We start from the raw sequence: 21,056 nt of genomic DNA on the forward strand, positions 1-21,056 counted from the left end.
CTGGACCGAGGCGCTCCAAAATTGATTTCTTCTTGCGGGATGACTCTGCATGATCTCCCGGAGAAGTTATTGGGATTAATGGCGACTTTGGTTGATTCGCCGGAGTTTGACCTTGCTTTGAAGGTTGCACTGGTTGCTTTTTGGCCTGAGTCGCCACTTCAGACTTAGGCTTCCAGACTTGTCGTGTTGGTGGTGGCTTCTTCTCCACCTCCTTTTGCAGCTTTCTACGGGCTTCCTGAGCTTGAGCCCGTGCCTGCGCTGACATTGCGCGGCGCTTGCGAATACGCTCTTCAAGTGTCGAACGGTTCCGTTTGACGCGGACCCATTCTTTCTTTGGCGGCTTGGAGGAGTCGCCGTTCATTGGTGGTTGAGGCTGTTTGCCTCTTCTGTTCTTCAGATCCGCGTTGTAGCGGAATCTGTCTGTAGACTCCATCGCCTTGGCGAGTTGCCGCGCAAGGCGTTGACGACACCTCTGGCGGGCTCTCTTTGAGAGAGTCACAACGCCTTCAACAGTGGAGGCGTTGGCGGGGGGTGGGTTGACCTGGTTGGAGGTCGGCAGAACTTCACCCGACGCGACTTTGGCGTCAGCTGGGGTGAGAGCTTCGTTGGCTTTCCGAGCTTCTTCGAACCAACGAACTTTTCTCCTGGAGGAGAACTTCTTGGACTTGCGGGGGGAGGTAGATCCGGACGAGGACACGTACTCCTCGAACTTGGCTTGGTCGAACTCATACCAAGATAGATATACTCATAATATTTCTCCCCCTTTGACAACATCAAAAAGGGGACAAAATGAATAAGAGAGCGAAAGCTCCCCCTATCAATAAACATAGGTGAGTATAAAAACAAACATAGAACTGTGGTCGCCAGATTGTTCACGGGGAAAATCGTTTTCTTCATTGATGTCATTGTGATCTCAAAATAACAACTTTTTGTGGTTACAAAAGATCCGGTCTTTTTTTAGATCCGGTTATAACGAAATCAAAGAAAAAATAAAATAAAAAATTACAACTTTCTCCTTGTGAACAAATCGCGAGCTTCTGTTTTGCGATCGCTCGCTTGTGTGGGTTCTTTTCCAACGCCGGGGTTTATCCGTGGACCACCGCGCGATCTAGATCTGGTCGGATCTACACGATTTTACGGGTATTATCCCACGAAGGGAATAATAGCCGAGAGGGATTAGTTCACTAAGGAAATAATCGCTCGGATCTCGGGATCTAAGACCAAGCTTAGATCCGGAGTGTGATCTCGTGTAGATCTCAGATCTGTTCTTCCCCTCTCTCGAACTCCTGCCTTTTGTGACGTGGATGCTCGCCGAGGATCAGATCTGGATGTCCAAGTCTTCAAGTCTTCAAAACTCTAAGCTCGATCTTCAATCCGGCAGAGTTTCGGCTCTCAAAAGTCCAACCTTTGAAAATGAACAACCCTTGGCCTATTTATAGGCTCTCTTTACTGTGCCCGCGCACGGAATAGTGTCGGCCACCTATAGGTGGCCGGCACTGGGCCGAGCCACCCATAGGTGGCTCGGCTCTTGGCCGAGCCACCCATGGGTGGCTCGGCTTAAGCCGAGCCCCCTTAGGTGTGGGTTTTCCGAGTTTTTGAGTTGTGTCCGTTTTCCGGTTTTGTCCGTGATTCGGTTGATTGAGACTCTGATTTGTTGATCTGATTTGGCAGTAAATTCGGATCCTGATTAGGCAGTAAATCCACTTCTGAGTTCGAGTCCGAAACCGATCTTGATTCGGTCGTAATTCATCCGAGTTCGCTCTTGTTTGGATGACTCGTTGACTCCCCGAACCGTTGGCTTGATTCCGCACGCGAATGGATGCATTCCGTTGCTCGCGTGCGATTCGTTGACCTTGTCGCCTCGTCACTCGATGGTTTGTCGAATCATCGCGCCGAGCTATGCCAAGTGACTTATAAGCAATTTTACATACCTACAGCCTAGTAAAAGGAGCTCCATCCATTTCAGTTCAAGCACTGAGTGGTATTACTGCATCCCATACCATCAGAATAATTGGATACTACAAAAACCAAGCAATTAGCATTCTCATAGACTCTGGATCAACACATAACTTCATCAATGCTAAGCTGGTTAAAAAACTGGGCCTGACAGTGACTGAATCAAATAATTTTGACGTCTTAGTGGCTAGTGGAGAATTGATAAAAGGAGGTGGAGTATGTCAAGAGGTGCCATTAGACTGTCAAGGAGTGAAAATTCAGGTTAATTTGTTAATCATGCCTATGGGGGGTAGTCAGATTGTACTAGGGGCTGATTGGATGAAGACCTTGGAAGACATTACATTGAACTTCAAAAAATTGCAAGTCACATTTGTCACTGAGGGAATTAGGAGGGTCTTACAGGGAATCATTCCAGGTGAGCTGCAAGTGGTTAGTGAAAAAACTATTGCTAAAAATCTCAGGGAACAGGAGGAAGGCTATTTCCTTCAGTTGTGTAGTGTGAATTTGCAAGAATCACCAAAACAAGTAGGTCAAGAGGAGTTACCTGAGGATATGCACAATTTGATTAAAGAATTTGAGATAATATTTCAGGAGCTTCCTCATCTCCCTCCTAGCAGAAAGATAGATCACAAAATTCCATTAGAGGAGGGCACCAAACCTATATGTATCAGACCCTACAGACATGCACATCTCTTGAAGGAGGAAATTGAAAAACAAATTGAGGAAATGCTCCATAAAGGTATTATTAGACCAAGTCACAGTCCTTTCTCATCTCCAGTTGTTATGGTAAAGAAGTCAGATGGTAGTTGGAGAATGTGCATTGACTACAGGTCTCTCAATAAATCCACCGTCAAGGATAAGTTTCCCATTCCTGTCATTGATGAACTACTTGATGAACTTCATGGAACCAAGTTCTTTACTAAGCTGGACCTAAAATATGGTTATCACCAGATCAGAATGTATGAGCTGGACATACCAAAGACTGCCTTCAGGACACATCATGGACACTTTGAATTTTTAGTGATGCCATTTGGTCTAACAAATGCTCCCTCAACTTTTCAGGCTCTTATGAATAATATATTCAAAAATCTGCTCAGGAAATCCATATTGGTCTTTTTTGATGACATACTGGTCTATAGCAAGCAGTGGCAAGATCATCTGATTCATTTGAGGCAGGTGTTTGAGATCATGGAAGCTCACAAGTTGGTGGCAAAAATGTCAAAATGCAGCTTTGGCAAGAGACAAGTGGAGTATTTGGGGCACATTGTGTCACAGGAAGGAGTTGGGGTTGATCCTCTCAAAATTAAGGCTATTATTGAGTGGCCTGCACCTAAGACACTGAAGGGGTTAAGAGGTTTCCTAGGTCTAGCTGGTTATTATAGAAAGTTTATCAAGGGATTTGGAATGATAGCCCAACCCCTGACTAACCTATTGAAGAAGGGGGCCTATAAATGGACACCAGTTGCTGAAGAGGCCTTCACATCTTTGAAGCATGCACTAACTCAACCCCCAGTCTTAGCAATGCCTGATTTCAGTGTGAACTTCATTATTGAGTGTGATGCTTCTGATTCTGGAATTGGGGCAGTATTGATGCAAGCAGAGAGACCAATAGCTTATTTTAGCTATGCTCTAAAGGGAAGGAATGTTGCTCTATCAACTTATGAAAAAGAATTGCTGGCAATTATCCTGTCAACTAAGAGGTGGCAAGAATATTTACTAGGAAGGAGTTTTGTTATTAGAACTGACCACCAAAGTCTTAAGTACTTACTAGAGCAAAGGATACATACAGGCATCCAGAACAAATGGTTGGCCAAGTTACATGGGTATGATTATGTTGTAGAATACAAACCTGGTAGGTTGAATAGAGCTGCTGATGGCTTGTCCAGAATCTATGAAGATGAAGAAAAAGCTACCCAGGAAACCATGGGTCTCTCAGCAATTTCCACTGTCCATAATGATTGGCTTGAAGAAATTAAGCTAATGTGTTCCACAGATCCTTTCTTCAAAGAACTTGATGACAAAGTACAACAAGGACAATTACCAGTTGAGGATTATTGTACGAAGAATGGGGTGTATTATTATAAGGGCAAAATCCTTATCAGCTATATTGCTACACACATTAAGGCCTCATTACTGGAAGAGCACCATGCTAGCCCTTCTGCAGGTCATTCTGGGATTACCAGAACATTACATAGGCTCAGGAGGTCTTTTTACTGGAAGGGGATGAGGAAGGATGTCCAGAGATATGTTCAAGCTTGTGATATTTGTCAAAGGGCTAAAGGGGAGAATGTTGCTTCTCCTGGTCTCCTGCAGCCTTTACCTGTGCCAGACTATATATGGGAGGATCTGTCAATGGATTTTATTACTAGTTTGCCTAAAAGTGGTGACAAATCTGCTATTTTGGTAGTGGTTGATAGACTCACAAAGTATGCTCATTTTTTTGCACTTACACACCCTTATACTGCTCAATCAGTAGCTAAGGTTTTCTTTGATGGGGTTTTCAAGCTTCATGGTATACCTAAGTCTATAGTAAGTGATAGAGATCCTTTGTTTACTAGTTCTTTTTGGAGAGAGCTGTTTAAACTGCAGGGTAGCCAGCTCAAGTTCAGCTCTGCCTACCATCCTCAAACTGACGGGCAGAGTGAAATAACAAACAAGAGTTTGGAGGGTTATCTGCGGTGTTTTTGTTGTCACAAGCCTAAGGAATGGTGTCAATGGCTGCCTTTAGCAGAATTTTGGTACAACACTACTTGGAAGGTATCTACTCAAACCACTCCATTTGAGGCAGTATACGGAAGACCCCCTCCCTCCTTGCTCTCTTACATTCCTAAAAGCTGTAAGGTGCAAGCAGTTGATGAGGCCTTATTTTCTAGAGACATCATCCTGACATTTTTGAAAGAAAGCTTGAAGAGTGCAGCTGAGAAAATGAAGAAATTTGCTGATGTACACAGGAGTCATAGAAGCTTTAATATTGGTGAATGGGTCTTCCTTAAACTTCAGCCATACAGACAAATTAGTGTCTCTTCACACAAACCTCATAAGCTTTCTCCTAAGTATTATGGCCCATATCAAATCTTAGAGAAAATTGGTGAAGTAGCCTACAGACTTGCCCTTCCAGCTCAAGCTAAGATCCATCCTGTTTTCCATGTTTCTCAGTTGAAACGAAGAATTGGGTCTGACATTGTCCTTCAAGTTGATTTTCCTACATATGTGGAGGAGATAGTTGATGAGCCAGAGGCAATCTTAGACAGGAGATCTATTGTCAGGGGTAACCATTTAATTTCTCAGGTTTTAATCAAATGGAAGCAACGCACAGAATTGGATTCCACATGGGAGTCTTATTGGGATTTGGTCAAGAGATTTCCTACCTTTGACCTTGAGACAAGGTCCAATTTAAGGGGAGGGAATTTGTTAGGAATTAATGTTGATTCTGTGTCAAGGAAGCAATGAACAGTCTGACAGTCTGATCAAGGAGCAATGCACAGAGGCGAATGGACTGATATACAAAGGAAGGTCTGATTTGCAAACCTCTTGGAAATTGGGGAGCTATCTGCAAAATAGAGTCCAGCTCAGCAGGCCAATAACTGTTTCAAGTCCAGCTCAGCTGAAACAGTTATTTTCTGTTTTGTTGTTACAATTCTGTTTTGTTTGTTAGACTGGTGCACGTGCACAAACAGTGCACTTTCCTTTTGAGTGTTTCTTTTGAGAGGGAATTACGCTGTATAAATAGAGTGTTGTAAAATCATTGCAATCTATGAAAAGAATTCTGTTTCCTCTCACTTTAATCTTCGTTCATCTTCTTCCTTAATTCTTCCTAAATCTCTCAGTTCTCTCCCTCGTTCTCTCTTCTTCAAGTATTCAGGGTAACTATGGCTAGGAACAGTTCATCAAGGATCAACAGAGGTTCGAGAGCCTCACAAGATGCGTAACACATCAATGAAATACTAGTCAAGCGCGCGAAGAAACATATTAGGCTTGTTTACTCAACGCCACACATTATTCTCCAACATGATATAGTTCCTCTACTTTCTCTCAAGGATATCATGGGTATATTTCTAATATCTATCTATATATGGGTTTTGAATGAAAAATCATAACAAAGGGGTACTTTGGCCATTCAAGACCAAATTACAAGACCCGTTAGGGTTTGGGGGACCAATGAGCAATTAATTAAGATTTGAGGGACTAAAATGGAACTATTAAATATTTGAGGGACAAATATCCCTTATATAAAATTATGATCACTAACGTGTTTTAAAAAAAAAATTCAATTACAGAAGTCGATTCGGCAAAATATTAACTATTCGATAACTTTTTATATGTTAATCCTACTAATTGAACTTGTTGATAATATTACCCATCAAAATTTTTATTGTAACTTCTTCCCCATGTATAAATAGACATGTTAAGAGGGACCTAGGGTTTTCACCATCACTGAGTTTCCACTTTCTGTCTCCAACCAAATACATATTTCTCTCTCTCTCTCTCTCACCTAGGGTTTCCTCCATCCCTGCCGACGACGCCGTCCTCCCTCCACGCGACGACACCCTCCTCCCTCTCCGAGGACCTGTGCTTCTATCTCTCTGACGCCCATCCTCCCTCCAACAACGCCATCCCCCTCCCCCACCGACGTTGTCCTCCTTCCCACGCGCACGATTGCCCTCTTCCTCTCCGACAGCACTGGCTCCTCCCTCTCCTACGCCTCGCTTCCCCCTACGACGCACCGCACGTCCTCCCTCTCCGACGATGAACTTGTCCCTCCCCGCGACGACGCCCACCGGTAAAAGTTACCAATGCCCTACAATAATTAGCAAACATATATCAAATGTTTGACGAATAGTTCGAAATCGAAGTTTTAGTGTAATGCTAAATGAATATTCGTGAATTTTTTTTCCGAACATCGATATAAATAAACGAAGCGAATTCGAATTTGTATTACTATTCGATTCGAATTCGAATACGAACATGAATAACATCATATAAACCGAACTCGAATTTGAACCGTTCAAATTCGATTCGATTCCACCCCTACTTTAATCATTACTGACCAACACAAAAGTAGAAAAGCAAGAAAAATATAACTTACTCCTCACGTGTGCCTCATGTGGATAGATCCTTGACTAGTGGCAACCGGGCCACACGACATTAATTGCTGCTGAAGAAGACACGGAAATTTCGAATGTCAAGTCAAGGCGGTTGCATATTTTTCTCGAGAGTTTTCATATAACACCTCCTCTATTCTCTTATTTTAGCCAAGTACTAAGTTGCAAAGCGAAAAAGATAAAAAAGGCTCGCTTCAAATCTCCCGTCTTTATAAAGGTCGTGGGCTTTTTCTTCTGCTCTCTCCGTTTCTCCTCGCTCTCTCTCCTCTCTTTTATTTTCTCTTGCTATGCTCATACCTGCAGTTGCGACAAAATAAGAGCGCTGTCGTAGGCTACGGCGACGGCGGCGATCGACGGGGCGGCTACGGTGGCGGTCATGAACGAGGGGTCGTCGTCCATTTCAATCGAGACTAATGAAGGTCATTGAAACAACTTCGGGTTTATTAATTAATACTACTTTCGCTTGATCTACTGTAGTATATATATCTGTTTAACTGTTGCCAGGTTTGGCATATTCCTGAATTTGTGACTGTAATTGCTCGAATGTGATTATTTGTTTTTCCTTTTCTTTTGTAGTTTTTTGTTTTTAAATTTGATATATTTTAATTAAAGCAACCAGCTTTGGATTGATTTTGGAATGTTTGGTTTTTTTATCTATTTTATTTATTTATTTCCCTTCATTTAGAATCTGATTCCACCCTCATTATCCCAGAGTCCTCTTGCTCTTATGGTTCAATGTTCTTTCATTCTATCTACTGCCAATTTGAGAAAATTAATTTTACTTTTTTTTTCCGTGCATGTGAGCACTTGTAGTACCTAAAGTAGCTATATGGTTATTTTCTCCTTCATGTTGACGTAATTATTGTCTTTGCAATCAAGTAATTTCATGGATTATATCATTCGGATGTACCTTTTTTTTGTTTTTTTCTTTTCATTTGGAAATTTTAGCCTCATATAGCTTAGTGTCTAGTATTAGAGTATTGTTGACTGTCTGCATAATAGATGCTAATTTCTGTTCTTTTTCTATCTATGTTGTAGAGGCGATATGGCAAATGAATTTGAGGGAACTGGAGTCCGAACTATATCTTGAGCATCCAGGGGGATCTGGTAATTTTGCATACTTTCTTGACTTGACGGGCTACGGTCCCTTGTATTGAGTTCAACGATGTTAATTACTTCTCGCAATCATTTGTTGCTCCTGCTGTGGGCTGGTGTTTATTAATTTGATGTGTTATGATTGTTTCTGTGCTTTCTTCGGAGAACTTTTACTCATAAATCTAATGATTGGTCACGATTGACATTTTTAAAGCATTGTGTATTGAAAGTCGGCATTCAATTTGATTTGTGATTTCAATCTGATTTGTGATTTTAATCTACATATCTTCAACAAAATTCATGTGCAACCAAATAAAGTCTAGTTGAATTTTATCTCTCATGCAAATCCTCTTTCCTATTCATTGTAAACAAATAAGGTTTTGAATGTGTACCTTTCAAAATCCCTAGGATGCAATCAAAGATGCAATCAACAGACCAAACAACCCCTTATAGTATATAGTTTCCTATTTTGGTAGCATTTTTTGGTAAGGATCTATTGTTCTTCTGGAGGAGGCGCCTTTGGTTTATATAAGATGTTAGGGCTCTAACTTACTTGCAATGGATGTTCAGTTTCTAGCCATGTCTAGGACATGCAGAGTACTATAAGCTTTTCAATCATGAGGTTGCTACTCACTGAATTATTTATAACCTTATCCTTCATCTTAATTTTTGCATTTACTAGCCTACGTTGTGCACTGGCAGACCATCTCAGTTGATTCTATCTTATTTTACCCTCAGTAGGAACAAACTCCATCTTTCTATGAATGCATATTCTCACAGCGACATTGAGAAGGAGCTCTACAGAAGATCGGAACGCGATTGAAAAACCTTATCGCAAAACAACCAGACATGAGAGATACCCATGGCACCCAAATAGGACATAAATGGATGTTCTTATAATATCGCAAAACAACCAGACATGAGAGATACCCATGGCACCCAAATAGGACATAAATGGATGTTCTTATAAATTACAAATGTCAACAAGCGGCTTACCCATGGCACCCAAATAGGACATAAATGGATGTTCTTATAAATTACAAATGTCAACAAGCGGCTTGACAAAAAGAAAAAGGTGAGAGTGGAGTATCATCATGAAAAACTAGCTAAGAGAGAAAGCCAGAGCAACCAGATAACAGACTTCTTCAAATAATATTGACATTGAGAAATAGCTAGATTGGATATTAGTAGATAAGAGCATAATTTTGTTATGGAGAATCATAGAACACTACTTCGAGGTATGAAGGAAGACAACAAGATCTAAGACAAAAAGCCACAAACAAAGTCAACATGGATGTTATGATAACATTTCCATGTGACATTGACGTATAAAAGTAGCTCGACATAAATTAGAAGACAAGACAAGGATCTCGTAATGGAGAAGCAATAAATACTAACGTTGAGGTGTGAACGAATGATGTAGAACACACGGTACACACGTTTATGTCAAAGTGGGATAGTCGCAAGCCCAAATGCGGGCATGGTCGAAGAAAATAACTTGTTTCAAAGAAACGGCCGTAACTTTCAAACCGTACGTCGGAATTGGACGAAGTATATATGAAATTGACTATCTCGACAAGACAGAGTCATCCAAACCTACCCCTAAGGGTTCAGTTTGCTTCCTCTATTTCATCAAATTTTTTACGGTTTGAGAGATATTTGTATTTTTGTTCGTTTTTACTATTTTTAGTAATACTTTAGGAGTCTGTTTTGATTAGAAAACAAAGCCGATTTGATCTCAGATTTGACCGGTGGACTTTTCTAGTCGTAAGGAGTCTTTTTAGGAGTTTTAATGTTTTATGAATTCTTTTACTATTTTTGGTAAGTTAGAGTCCTTGTAGGAGTTTGAGTCCTTGTAAAAGTCTTGTTTCTTTTCTATTTATGTAGGGTCTTGTAAGCCCTAGAAGCATAACTTTTGATAAATAAAAATTTTGTTTTTCTTTAATATTTACTTCGTGGATTCGAAGATTGTCCTTGGTGAATTCCGAGGCTACTACTTCTGCGCTGCGTCAACGAAGACACAAATGTTAAAGAGAGGAGACCATCAATAATGTCAATGACGGACACATTATAAGTGTAGTCACAAGAGAAGACTAGTAAAACTCTTGAAGATGATGTAGAGAAAAATTTATTGATTAATGTGATTAGTCCTTGATGCAACCACCAAGGGGTAAAATGTGCAAGCCCTTAGAGGCTTCCAATTTTAGAAAGAAAGAAGAGGGTTTCTAACTTAAGCATGCTCTAATAACATATCTAATTTGAAGCAATAGCATGAAGAAGAAAACATTTAGACCATACATTTCATGCTAATTCATGGAGAAATATTCCAAGCCTATCATATTTGCACATACCTAATAAATGCTACCGATCATTCCAATTATATCCTCTTTGCATATATAATTTGTTTAAGGCAACTAATAATACTTTCAATTGTTCCTTGATTCCTTTCTTGATAAAGTCCATGTTTATACTTGCTCAACATTGGCATGTTCTCTCTCAACAGTTTTTTTAGAACTAAGTTTTCTTCTTCCGTTTGTTCTTAGAGCACTAACACACCTATGGAATGGGATGTTTACAATTGCGCTAGAAGGTGTGTGTTAATGGTTGGAGAGTATAAAAAAGTCATCGAAATAAAATCATGTAATATATAATGACAAAGTTTTTTGGTTGACAAAAAGAGTTACTATTTTAGTTATGATAACTACACGTTTAAAAAGTCACCATCCAAAATATCCTAAAGCTTTGCCACTTTTTCAAAGACATATCTTTAAAAATAATTGGTAGATTAATATGTCAAACTTCATTAGAATTGAATATCAATGTTTTCCTGCTAATTTCCCATTGAAACAATTTCTTAAAACATCGTCACAAACATTTAGTTGGTAGTGTTGGGATATTAATTAAGAATTTCTTAAAACATCATCGAGAGTTCCTTAAAGATCAAGATTTTTCTTCTACTTTTCAATACAATTTCCAATAACTAACTAATTTAACTATATCCATATTCAAAAAATCGAGTTAATTTAAATCTATAAATATAGGAAGAATCAATAGATTTTAGTACTTAAGTCAAATATCATTAAAAGGAAAAAAAATAAAAATTTGGGGGTAATGGTAGAAATATGGGAGGCGTTGAGATGGCGAGAAAAGAAGAAAAAATTAGCGATTTATGGTAGAATCTCGTGAGAGTCGCGACTAAAAGGGGTCGGTAGAAAGTATGTGAAAGGGTAAAATAGTTGTTATAACTTTGTTAAGTTTATCTTTCTCTGACAAAATTTGGGATATTTTTTTGTTAAAAAAATACTTTAATAATATTCATTTGAAAGGTGGTGAAACATTAGGTTATATAATTAGTCCTATATATAAACTTTTGATGGATATCTAAGACATGTTACCATAATTTGATTGACGTAGAAGGCATGTTACCATAATATGAGATTCTCTCCCCTTTTAGAATTAAGTAATAAGATTTCATGCGACTTATCTTAAGTAGTCAATGTTCATTAATGATAAAGATAAAATTAATCAATTAGAGCATGTCATCTACTTTCACTTATCATTGAGGCTATTGTAGCATGCACCAAAGCATATTAGATATGGTAGCTTTTTGTTCAACAGGTCTTTGTTCGAAAGCATGAACTTGTCAAATGCTCTTCTTTCTTATAACAGCAACCGAATGCTTATAGCTTGAGAATGGATTAACATAATTCACATTATATATTGGATGGGACGTATGTGAAGCTCGAGAATTTTCTCTAAATTCTTCTTTGATTTACCAAAAATATTTTTTACACCATAACTCTTTTTTTATTTTTTTGTTGATTCACAATGGGAAACTTAATCAAGCTGATCTAGGATAAATGTCAAGTCATATTTTGTTATACGCCAAACATCATACGGTCGAACCAAAGATATGGATAAAATATGACAGCTACATGTCAAATCCTTAAGAAGTAAAATATAAAGATCCGACAACATGCATGGAGGCAAACATTACATATATAATATTAGTTAGAGGATGTGAGTTTCTATCCCATCCAAGAGAATAAGCTATGAGGAGATAAATGTGGTGAGGTCACATCTTTTGATGTGACTCGGTTAGGCAACACCACTAGCATATCTCTTTGGTAGAGTACAATCTCGTACAAGCATATGTGTCTCACAAGTATGGAAGATGTTATAGTGGTGCTAAAATCGCTCCCAACATGTATCAATTTGACATATGTCTAAGATTTTAAATATCAAATATAGGGAAATATCGGATGACCAAAGTTCACATTAGACTACGAATATAGGGAAAATATTGAGGCTATTTGGTAAATATAGGTGTGCTATATTGGATGATGTGAATATATAATGTAATGTTCAAAAATGTAATCTAAACATAATAAAATCTAAGCATACAAAAATGCAAATAATCTATATTTAGGATCACTAATCAACCTTTAAAAACAAATAAACAACTAACTCGACATGGCAACGTTTTGTCTGATTTTTTGAGGCCAAATTTCACATGATATATTAGAAAATCGTGATATGTCACTACAAAATTGTGAAAATTAGTATATTGGTTTATGACAAGCCATATAAAAGGGCATATTAGCCAAAATATAGGCTAAAATATCAACTATATCGGGGATATTGATACGAGTTGCCGTGCGAGCACTCTTGATCGCGGAATTATCAAGAGTGGGTAAAGAAGAAGAACGACAGAAGAACACAAGAGTTGAATTAGGGCGAAGGAAAATACCTTCTCTAGATTATGAGAATCAATTGGATTTTACAAATCTCTCTCTCACAATCTCTCTAGATCAAAGAACAACCTCCCTGATCTCTTTTCTGATTACAAACTCAGTTCTCAACCCTAGAAAAGTCGTGTTTCTATTTATACTAAACAGAAATCCCAACTGGAGCAGGAAACAGACCCAGGCCCGGATCCGCGACGCGGTCGACCGCAGTGCCCAAGTCGGTCGACCGGTCAGAACGACGAAATCTGGAAAATCGATTACAGGGTTCTCCGGTCGACCGCAGTGCCACCATCGGTCGACCGATCTCAGTCCCGAGACACAGTTGGGGTCTGTGCACGATGCGGTCGACCGTCGTGACCACGCCGGTCGACCGGACAGAGCCCAACTGTAATTTCTGCAGTTTTGATGAATCCTTTCGACTTCGTTGCTTCCAATGGCCTCGTCCACGACTCCTCTACTCTATTCTCAAGATACCATGAGAATCATCTATCCTCAAGCTCCCATGAGGATCGCTAAGCTCCCGAAGAGAAGATACACCCGTATCATGGGTCCCCCCTTTAGGAACTTGAAGTCCCATTCAAGTTAGAACTTCAGCTGAGGGAACTCGCGAGCCCCTCCTTCTCTGTTGAACCACTTGGCCTTGCTAGGTACCTGACCTTGACGTCCAATGAGAAACGACTCCTTCGTCCCCCGCCTCGTCGTGGTCGTCTTCCGTTCCAAAATGCAATCTTCTTTCAGTGGCTCCTCTCTATCAAACCACAAGTCTTCAACATGCGGTAAGATCAACTTGTCATCACCTTCATCATCCAATAACGGAGGTTCAAACAACTTCAAGTACTCGGCATTGATCACCGAATACATGCCTAAGTAAGGTGGCAAATCTAAACGAAAAGCGTTGTCGCCAATCTAATCGATAATCCGAAATGGACCATAACGAATAGGCTTCAACTTCTTCCCTTCTCCTTTGAGCCTCTCCTTACTCAATTTTAGCCATACCATATCGCCTTTACCAAAGTTACAAGGAACCCGATGTTGATCATGCTTCGCCTTGTACTTAGCTTGCGATTTCTTCAATTGAGCTTCAACCGTGGCATGAATATTTGCAATCTTCTCAAGAAATCGCTGAGCACGTTGTCTCTCACTCCCCTCCTTGCCGTCCACTGTGGCTTCACTTGAAAACACAAGATCGAACGGGCTCGGCGGTAAAAATCCATAACAAGTCTCAAACGGTGACTTCCCTGAAGATCCATGAATCGCCCGATTGAAAGCAAACTGCAAATATGGTAAACTCTCATCCCAAGTCTTAGGGGTCCACCACAACGTACAAATAGTCATGCCCGCGCTTCGTAGTTGGCAACCCTCCTAGAAAATCCATAGAAATGCTCTCCCACGGCCTAGAAGGAACCGGTAATGGTAGGTACAATCCCCTCTTTCTGTTAGAAGGCTTCGAAATACAACATAACTTACACCCTCCAACATACTTGGTCACATCATCAAGCATCCGTGGCCAAAACACATGTCGCCGTAGATTGAGAAGCGTTTTCTGAATGCCAAAATGCCCTTGCACACGCGAGGTATGTGCTTCCCGAATCCACTGCAACCTATCACCATCCTCCGGAATGCATAGTGATGCCCCACGATACAATAAGCCATCATCTCCAAGTGCATACTCCCCCCTTCGACCAGCCTTCACCTGCTCAAACACACTACCGAAGTCTCTACTGGATGCATACAACTGAACATACTCAAAAGGAACCAAGGGCTGAATACGCGTCGCCACCAACAACGACCTTATCGGTGGGCGAGATAACATATCGGCCAACTTGTTCGTCGCCCCCTTCTTGTACCTAATAATGATGTTGAAAGCCATCAAATAAGACATCCACTTCATGTGCCGCGCCTGCTGTAGCTTCGTCTGGGAATGTAAGAACTCCAACGGCTTATGATCCGAATGCACGACCACCTCCTTCCCTAACAAGTACACCCTCCAATGCTTAATTGCTTGATATAGCGCATAGAACTCCTTGTCGTAGGTTTGGTAGTTCGCAACAGCACCCGAAAACTTTTCAGAATGGTATTCCACCGGTTTCCCATCCTGAATCAACACCGCGCCCATCGCATAATTAGACGCGTCGGTCTCTACCTCGAAAGTCCGCTGCAAATTCGGCAACGCCAACACTGGTGCCTCCGAGATCTTCCTTTTTAGCAACTGAAAAGCCTCCTCATGCGTCCTTCCCCACTCAAACTGAACTTTAGCCTTTGTGAGGCCATGTAACGGTGCCGCATAAGTCGAAAAATGTCGAATGAACTTGCGCAAATACTGGCAAGCTCCCATGAAGCTCCTCACCTCAGTCACTGTCTTCGGCGTCGGCCACTTTATGATCACCTCCACCTTACCTGGATCTATCCTCCGCTGGCCCTTCCCTACGATGAAGCCGAGATATACCAACTCGTCCTTCCCGAACTCGCACTTTTTCCCGTTGAGCTTCAGCTGTCCGTCCTGCAACACTTCAAATACCTTCTCAACATGAACAAGATGCTCCTCCCAGGTCCTGCTGTACACCAAGATATCATCAAGGTAAACTATCACAAAATCCTCTATAAAGGGTCGCAACAAATCATTCATAAGCCTCATAAAGGTAGCCGGAGCATTGCACAATCCAAACGGCATCACCAACCACTCGAACAGGCCTTGCTTGGTCTTGAACGCAGTCTTCCAAGTGTCTTCCTCCCGAATCCTCACCTGATGGTAACCAGACTTCAAATCCAGCTTCGTGAAAAACCTCGCTCCCTCCAACTGGTCCATAAGATCATCGATCCGCGGTAATGGGTAGCGATTCTTGATTGTGATCTTGTTGAGTGCCCGATAATCTACGCACATGCGCCAACCTCCATCCTTTTTGGGCACCAACAACACTGGTGACCCGCAAGGCGAACAACTTGGCACAATCACTCCTGTCTCCAAGAGCTCCTGAACTTGCTTCTTGATCTCCTCGGACTCTAGTACTGATGTGCGGTATAGGCCTATGTTAGGTAAGGAACTCTCCCCTGTCAACATAATCTCATGCTCTACACCTCGACGTGGTGGTAGTCCCGTGATCTCCGAAAACAAGTCCGCATACTTTGCTTTTAACCTTTCAAGATCTCCCTCCTGAAGCTTGCTCAAGGCGGACAAGCACATCCTACTCAGCTGCTCTTCATACGGTCGAATGAACAATAAAACGAACTTCCTGCCCGTATTCACCAACCTCTTAGCCTGAGTCACCGTCACCAAGCTCGTCTCCTGTGGAAGAGACGCCGAACGAAAAACGAATTGTTCGCCATCCTTGGTGAACGTATACTTTTGGGATCGCCGATCATATACTGCGTATCTATCCCACAAATAAGGATTGCCCAAAATAACTTGGCAAACATCTAACGGAACCACGTCTCATGTGACCTCGTCAATATACGACTCGTGGAGTGCAAATCTGAATGAACACTGGTTCACTACACTCAATCCCGCCTCCTTCTGAATCCACCCTAATGGATAGGGCTTTGGATGCTTCACCGTCTTCAATCCCAGCTTCTGTACTAATGCCTCAGATATCAGATTTTTCTGACTCCCTGGATCAACAATAGCATCCACTAAGCTGGTCTTGACCTGCAATTTCAGAACAAAGAGCTGCTCCCTCGGGTCGTCATCTTCCTTGGTAGCCTGCTTCCCCGCCATAAGGTTGAAACTGCTATTGGGTTCGGTCATCCCGGGAACCTCCTTCGGGCCCTGTGCTATCACGTACGCCTTCTTCTCCTCCTTCTTCTTCAATCCTTTAGGCTTCAGATGAGGATACTTATCCCAGCAACGATCGGCCACATGTCCTGTCTGCTTGCAGTGATTGCATATCAATCATGCTTTCCCCGAGTCAACCTTCTTCTTCTCATCCTTAGACTGAGAGCCACCCGTCTTGCTCCCCGATGGTTTGGAATCCCCCTTTGTCTCATTGCCCTTCTTCTGCCTGCCCTCAATGGCAATGGCCTTCATGCTCGCCTCTGCGATTGTCTCCACTGAAAACAGCTTCATCTCCTTCCGGATGTATTCATTCAGACCCGCCATGTACTTCATAAAGATGGGATACTCGTCTGTTGCGATGTTTAGAACCATCGCCTGCTGTTGGAACTCCGTCGTATACTCCTGAACGGTCTGATTAAACTTTTGGCGCAAGCCATACCACTTGTACCAACGCTCCTCAAGGAACCCTACTGGATAGAACTGTTTACGAAGTAGTTCCTTGAACTTGTTCCACGACGCCGCTTTCCTCTCCTGTTTGCAATAGGATTTCCACCACGTCAACGCGTGCCCGGAAAGCTTCAGTGTCGCGAACACTATCTTCTCCTTGGACGAATATCCGTAGAGAGTGAAGTACATCTCCATACGTTCGATCCAATCATCAAGCTTCTCCACGTTGATACTCCCATCATAAACAGGAATCTCAACCTTGAAGTCAATCTTCAGATTTTGATAATTGTTCTTACCCCTTTGATGTCCAGCAGTCTTGACAATCTCAGACTCCCCCTCTGAATCAGATTCCTCGTGTTCCTCGTCGGATTCGACGAGTTTCTTCTTGCCCTTCAAAGAAGATTCCTCCTTTTTGTCACCTCCGTTGATTAGACCCACGAGTTGGGTAAGAGTCGTCCCGATCGTCTCAATCTGTCTCTCCATGGCATCAAGTCTCGCTGAATTATCTGCTTCAGTCATCTTCTCCTTCCTTAATTTCTGGACTCTCTCCAAAGAAATAAGGATCTCGCCAAGCTTCTTGTACTGTGAGCGAGTAAGGACCATACACAGGTTCCCCCTTCACAGGATCTAGGTTCTCTGATACCAACTTGATACGAGTTGCCGTGCGAGCACTCTTGATCGCGGAATTATCAAGAGTGGGTAAAGAAGAAGAACGACAGAAGAACACAAGAGTTGAATTAGGGCGAAGGAAAATACCTTCTCTAGATTATGAGAATCAATTGGATTTTACAAATCTCTCTCTCACAATCTCTCTAGATCAAAGAACAACCTCCCTGATCTCTTTTCTGATTACAAACTGAGTTCTATACCCTAGAAAAGTCGTGTTTCTATTTATACTAAACAGAAATCCCAACTGGAGCAGGAAACAGACCCAGGCCCGGATCCGCGACGCGGTCGACCGCAGTGCCCAAGTCGGTCGACCGGTCAGAACGACGAAATCTGGAAAATCGATTACAGGGTTCTCCGGTCGACCGCAGTGCCACCATCGGTCGACCGATCTCAGTCCCGAGACACAGTTGGGGTCCGTGCACGATGCGGTCGACCGTCGTGACCACGCCGGTCGACCGGACAGAGCCCAACTGTAATTTCTGCAGTTTTGATGAATCCTTTCGACTTCGTTGCTTCCAATGGCCTCGTCCACGACTCCTCTACTCTATTCTCAAGATACCATGAGAATCATCTATCCTCAAGCTCCCATGAGGATCGCTAAGCTCCCGAAGAGAAGATACACCCGTATCAGATATATCACCAAAATTGTCAAGAAACTATGAAGGATACTTAGACCATATCATTTTGTCCCAAGCTTTGTAAAATGATATATCGGGGGATATATTAGGCTATGTCGAGGATATTTAAAACAATTCATATGTTGCATTTTATTTTTTGTGTCTATATGGAAAAATCTTTATGTTTTTTAATGCTAGTCAAAATTTGCATACTTTTCTTTTGTTGATGCACTGTATATAGTATATCATTTAGCTACTTATTATACTCATAACTTACTTTTTTTTTTGCACTTTTCCCTATTCATCCCAAATTAACATTAACTCTCTGCTATTAATACATTTTTATCCATATTTCATTTAACGCACTTCCTTTAATTTCATGTTAAAGAATAGTAATTTCAACAAAAAATTTGAGGGATTTAAGAATGAAATCAAGCAGTTGATTAAGGAATCTACTGATCCAATGATTAGACTTGAACTCGTTGATTTGACCTGATGGCTTGGATTATCTTAAAGTCCCTAACTATTACACTAAAACTCTAAAGTTATGATAAGGATTAAGGGTTATATTTTTATGTTCTATTTTGTTCCTTCAAGCATAATTTTTTATTGGCCGAAACCTAGACTCGCGCAACATGACAAAATTTTTTAAAATCCATATAAAACGTGGCTGGGGAAATTTGAACCTAGATTGCTTTGATGTCATCTTAGAGTCCCTATAACTTTTGCACTAAAACTCTAAACTTGTGGTGAGAATTGAGAGTTATAGTTTAATGTTCTAATAGATTGGCTTACCATTTCGGAAATGAGATTGGGATTGAGATACTCCAAGTCTATGTTGATGGATTCAAATCTTCACATGGATAGAAGTCGAAACACGCAACAACCTTTGATCCAAAATGTCTCATGGGCTAGTCCGTCGCTCTATTTTTTATGGAAGTCCTAACCCTTTGTTCTTATATTTTATGGAAGTCCTAACCCTCTGTTCTTATGCAATAAATTAGTTGACTCCGTACCTCTTATAACTCTATAGGTCAATTGCATTGAATCCTAGAATTGTGAAGCTGGAGCAGCAAATGAGGCAATTAAACCCCAGAATTGTGAAGCTCGAGCAACAAATGAGGCAATTGAACTCCATAATTTTGAAGTTGGTGCAACAAACTCAACAATTGTGAAGCAGAAGCAACAAATGAGGTGATTTAAACACTAGAATTGTTAAGCTGGAGCAACAAATAAGACAATTGAACCATAGAATTGGGAAGCTGGAGCAACAAATGCGGCGATTGAAGCTCAAAACTGTGATGCTAGGAGAAACAACTAAAATCAACCAGGAATGTGTAAATTCTGAAATACATTTCAGCCATCTAATGCTATAACTTATTTTTGTTGTGAGAACCCAATCCAACCCCTCGCCCTTCATGCTCGTCGAGTTTGTTGTGAGAACCCAGTGCAAGCACTCACCCTTCATGCTTATCAAGGAGGAGGAAAGGAGAGGGAACTTCGAATGTGAAAGAAGTTGAATTGTAGAGAATGCCCTTGGATGAGGTATATTGGATATTTTATGTTGTCAAATTTTAATGTTAATTTGGTTTTTTGTTGTAAAAGTAGCTCGGTACATGCAATTACATGTGCAAAAAACATTACAACTTATATTTTGGACATTTTACATATAAAAAATAGAGCAACCATTAAAAATAAAAAAGGTATTATTTTATTGTATTTCTCTCTTGTTTTAATTTTAAATTATGATTTTATTAGTTTTATTCTCAATTTCATTGCATCTTTTATTAATATTTTAAGAGTTCTTTTGTTTGCTCAATAGCATATTTTAAAATAATTATGTCCTACACTATATATTAAAGATAATTCGTACGCAAGTAAAGAGTTCTTGAATAATAGTATATAATAAATAAACTTTCTAAATCTTTTAGATTGTAAATTGTAATGGTTACTAAATTTAAAAGTATATCATTTATTTCGTTAGTTTTAAGGTTTATAAAAATATATATCTTTAATTTAAATGTGTTTGCTTGGAAAATAAACAAGAAGAACATTACTTAGTGAGTCGGCAAAAAATATATCTTTAAAATTAGATAACAATTAAGGTTTTTAGGATTAATAGGCTAGAAACATATTTACATTTTCATACTAATATTTGTAAGAAATTTGGTACTTGAAATCGATTTAGTAAAATATATTTTATAATCAAATGGTTTATGATTTTCTATTTCTACGTTTAGTAGCTTAAAAGCATTTTAATACTCTAAGTGGGTTCTCTTTTTTGTAATTTTTATTTTCAAAGAGGATCTAAAGGCTCGCATGAAACGAGAGAACTTGAAATAACATGTAAACAATAAAATTACCAAACTACCCCTTGTCTATTTCCTAGGAATAGATCCACGTTTCTAAATTTTTGTTACTACCTTTTGTTGGTTCATTATAGAGTAGAATAGATGTCACTATTAAAGTTTTTGTGTTTCTTTTGCTAAAAGACCAATTTGGTCCTGTACTGGAGCTTCATACTTAAATTAGTTCTCGTACTTTATATTTTTTTTCACTTAATCTTTGTCTCGGGCTTCATACTCAAATTGGTCTTCCTACTTTATTTTTTTCTCGACTCCCCCATCCTATTAGGGCTTCATACTCAAATTAA

At 40.4% G+C, this 21,056-nt stretch overlaps 1 long non-coding RNA gene across 2 annotated transcripts; it reads left to right on the forward strand.

Moving 5' to 3' along the window:
* Window positions 7,410–20,007, forward strand: LOC109824749. Of its 2 annotated transcripts, XR_002242761.1 has the most exons (3): window positions 7,410–7,477; window positions 8,097–8,165; window positions 19,437–20,007. It is a non-coding gene; the product is annotated as an uncharacterized LOC109824749 (long non-coding RNA). The 2 variants fall into 2 exon arrangements; XR_002242760.1 differs by lacking the exon at window positions 19,437–20,007 and having other exon boundaries at window positions 8,097–8,301.

This window comes from Asparagus officinalis, chromosome 9 (assembly GCF_001876935.1).
Source record: "Asparagus officinalis chromosome 9, Aspof.V1, whole genome shotgun sequence".
NCBI lineage: Eukaryota > Viridiplantae > Streptophyta > Magnoliopsida > Asparagales > Asparagaceae > Asparagus > Asparagus officinalis.